The sequence below is a fragment of the Limulus polyphemus genome, unplaced genomic scaffold, assembly GCF_000517525.1.
Source record: "Limulus polyphemus unplaced genomic scaffold, Limulus_polyphemus-2.1.2 Scaffold3402, whole genome shotgun sequence".
NCBI lineage: Eukaryota > Metazoa > Arthropoda > Merostomata > Xiphosura > Limulidae > Limulus > Limulus polyphemus.
The window spans coordinates 61,212-65,472 of record NW_013669012.1 but is presented as its reverse complement, the minus strand read 5'-3'; positions in this window follow the sequence as shown (position 1 = coordinate 65,472).

Below are 4,261 nucleotides of genomic sequence, written 5' to 3'. Positions count from 1 at the left end.
CGCGACCCTCAGATTGTGAGTCGAGCGCCTTATCCATCAAAGGAGAAACAAGAAAAATTAATGCTTAAAGAGCATGTATTATGGTGCTCGCGAACACTAAATTTTATCTCTAGTGGTAACCTTGGTGCCTTTTAACAGAAGAGTCTATTAAGTTAAATTGTTTCTTTCTAGAATAATATGGAGGTTTTTTTTTTAAAGCTTACATATATTTACGATGTTCGAGGTGGTTAGGGTGCTCGACTCGCAATCTGCGGGTCGCGGGTTCGAATCCCCGTCACACTAAACATGCTCGCTCTTTCCGCCATGAGAGCGTTTTAATGTGACGGTCAATCCCACTATTCGTTGGTAAATAAGTAGCCCAAGAGTTGGCGGTGGGTGGTGATGACTAGCTGCCTTCCCTCTAGTCTTACACTGCTAAATTAGGGACGGCTAGCGCAGATAGCCCTCGTGTAACTTTGCGCGAAACTCAATACCAATACCAAACCAATTGTAAAGGTATTAATGTTTGAATTTCAGTTGACGGTTAAGTTACGTTTAAACTCACGTTTTTTTTTTTTTACAAAGTCTTTAATGATAAAACCATCTCGCTAAACTATTAGGATCAATTCAAGTCAAAAGGGTGTACTAACTCATATTAGAATAACTAGATCTGCAGGGATGAATTCCTCCCCCCCCCCGAAAAAAAACAACAAAACACGACAACAACACAACTCAAAACGAAAAATATATGAGTAAAAATAAATGATTTCAATTAAAATGTATTCAAGTTCAGTGATAAAAATTTATATTTTTATTCAGTGTGTCACTCAGTTTTTGAACAAAAATGTTATAAAATGCCTAAAACAAAGAAAGGTGAAAATACTTGCATAATACTTGTTTGGATTTGTACTGCAGTGGAAAAAAAATACTTATACTGCCAGCGTATGTTATTGTATATACATGAAAGTTCGAAGATAAAACAAAGATAATATTGTTGCTGCGCAATGTCCGGATTAATTAGCAGAGATTCAAAATGTCCAAGAAGGATAATTTGTAATTTTCTGATGAATGAGCTTTTTTTTAGTGGTGAAATTCCGACCAAAAAGGGTCAAAAAACGACTTATGCGAAAGTAGTAGTAATCTATATAGAATGAAATAAACGTGTGACGTAAGCGTGAGTAAAAATTGCAGCCAGAACTTTTTTTTCAGTCAAGATAAAATTATAAAGTATTTGTAAATGACCCATTTCTAGATTATTTTAAACTTATCTTGAAGAGAACTCTTTCTGATGCAGATAATAGGTAAATACAATTTCCAATATCGTCTGGCTAAAATGATTTTCGTCATATCTATCTTTGTTTCCTTTTCAGGTGTTTGTATCTTTACTATCTTTTTCATGTGGTTGTATCTTTAATCCGTATTCATCTGATAATATCTTTAATCCCTTTTCATCTGATAGTATCTTTAATCCTTTTTCATATGACAGTATTTTAATCCTTTTCATCTGATAATATCTTTAATTATTTTCCATCTGATAGTATCTTTAATCCCTTTTCATCTGATAGTATCTTTAATCCTTTTCCATCTGATAGTATATTTAATCCTTTTCCATCTGATAGTATCTTTAATCCTTTTTTATCTGATAATATCTTTAATCCTTTTCATTTGAAAGTATTTTTAATCCTTTTTCATGTGGTAGTATATTTTAATCCCTTTTCACGCCGATGTATATTTAATCCCTTTTCATTTGATAGTATCTTTAATCCTTTTTCATCTGATAGCATTTTAAAGGGATTCTGAGACATTTGTTTTGAATATTTGATAATTTGAGACTTTGTTCAAATTAGGATTATTTTTCCTATTTCACATGCTTAAACAGTATAACATTATATGTGAAGTTTAGATATATTTTGATTGTGTATATAGAACAAACTTCAACAATAATCATTTCGAAAAATATATCTAGTATCGCGAACATCTCTAATATCCTCCGTTTTGAAGAATGTTATGTTTATTGATACGAAAATAAGATAGTAAAACCTAGTCAAGAATTTTTACCGCGTTACCCAAACTGTCTAGTGCATTCTACGTTGCTCCAATAAATTAGTATTTACCACTTTATTTCACCAGTTTACAATATTACTCCAACTGTTTACTATTTATAGTTTTTTCCCAACTCTCCAGAACTTATTACGTTAGAACAAACTGTTTAGTATTTAACATATTACTACAGCTATCTCTAGTTAATGGTAACATGTTCTAACGGGTTTGTGTTTACCATTTTATCCACTTTGTTACTCCGGCCGTTTAATGTTTATCATATAACTCCGAAATTCTAATATTGAGCATTTTTAACATGTTACTCCAACCGTCTGATGTTTATCATGTTACTGGAAGTATTTAGTACCTATAATGTTACTCCAACTGTCTTACAAGTGAAAAAATATTAAAAAAATGAAAGTGTAGGAATGGGTGCACTAAAAAGTGAGGAAACAAGGTAGGAATGGGCATGGTGTAATAAAACTTCTTCTGTACAACTTCACAAGGAAGCGTGTCCAACATCCAGTACATGCCTACTTCGTATATCCTTTCTATCCTGCATACAGTAAGCCATCTGGACTAAACTTATTGTGCTTATAAGTTATGCTGATAATACAATGACTGTGAATCGAATTATTGGAGGCAATACATGTTCTGTAAATCCTGTTTATACTACAACAGAAGAATCAGATATTCGTGTGGACCCATAACTTGTATATATATATTTTTCTTTACAACTTGCCCTCCTTTTGTAGTTGCATGAGAAGGCAACAGGATTTCGTACATTAACTATATAGGTGGATTAATATACACAAGTAAAAAATCCCATAAGGCTTCCGTGTATCGACGTCATGGATTCGTTACTGTGTATACAAAAGTAGAAAAATCATAAAAAAACACTTTGTATGTACCCATAAGTTGTATAATATCATGAAGATAGAAAAACGAAGTAGGCATGAACCAGAATATTGAATATGCCCCCTTTTGAGGTTGTGCAGAAGACATTTTATTACATCATGCCCATTCCTACCTTATTCCCTCACTTTTTTTGGTGCATCCATTCTTAAACTTTCAATTTTGTTTTTCTCAAGTGGTTGCATGACTTCTAATTTTGTATGTGGTTTGTTTATCATCTAAGGGGGCCTCTCAAATACTTTTGAATATCTATTATTTGGTTGTTAAAGGCGTATATGAGTAAATAGTTTGTACTGCATGTATTGTGTATCCGCTTCATTCCTACTATATGTACTAACGTACTTATGATATTTAAAAGTGCTTTATTTGCCTTATATTATTTGAAATGTCTAGTATTTACCATGTTATTCTCATTGTCTAGTAATTTCTATGTTACCATGTAGTATTTATTAGATTCTTTAAACTGTTTAATATTTATAATGTAGCTTTGAAACATTATTTACCATCTTATTACAACTGCCTGGTTTTTTAATACGTTACTTCAACAATCTACTTTTACTATAATTGTCAATGCCTATTTCAAGAACCTTTTTTGATTGAGACTAGTGTTAGATGAATTTTGTAACTTGTATATATTTAACATTCTGTCTATTGAATTCAAAAGCTGCTGGTTGGTTGATGTTTAATAATCACGAGAGCTGATTACTGCTCCATTTTTATCTTCCTTTAGCTCATACAGGATTAGTCCTTCCCTTAATTATGCTGGTTTCTCAAAACACAGTAAAAGACGAGTGAGCACAGACTTCAGACATCACTGGGGTATCCATAGCCTTCATTATATTTTAATTATAAAGTTAATGACGCAATAATATCTATAGATAGACACGTTTACGTCATATTTTACTCTCTATAAATCACGCAAAAATATTAGTTTATACAGTGACATCTTATATAACTATAAATATTGAAAGGATGATTAACATAGGACATTCCGTAAAATTTTCCAGTTTGTTGTTTTCTGCGGTTTTCTTCTCCAATCATGGCCAGGTGGCTAGGGCGCTCGACTCGCAATCTGCGGGTCGCGGGTTCGATTCCCGGTACCACCGAGCATGCTCACCCTTTCAGCCGTGGGGGCGTTATAATGTGACGGTCAATCCCACTATTCGTTGGTAAAAGAGTAGCCAAAGAGTCGGCGGTGGGTGGTGATGACTAGCTGCCTTCCCTCTAGTCTTACACTGCTAAATTAGGGACGGCTAGCGCAGATAGCCCTCGTGTAGCTGGGGGTCGTGGCGAGCTCTGGGGGAGGGGGTCACGAATTTGGTGGACA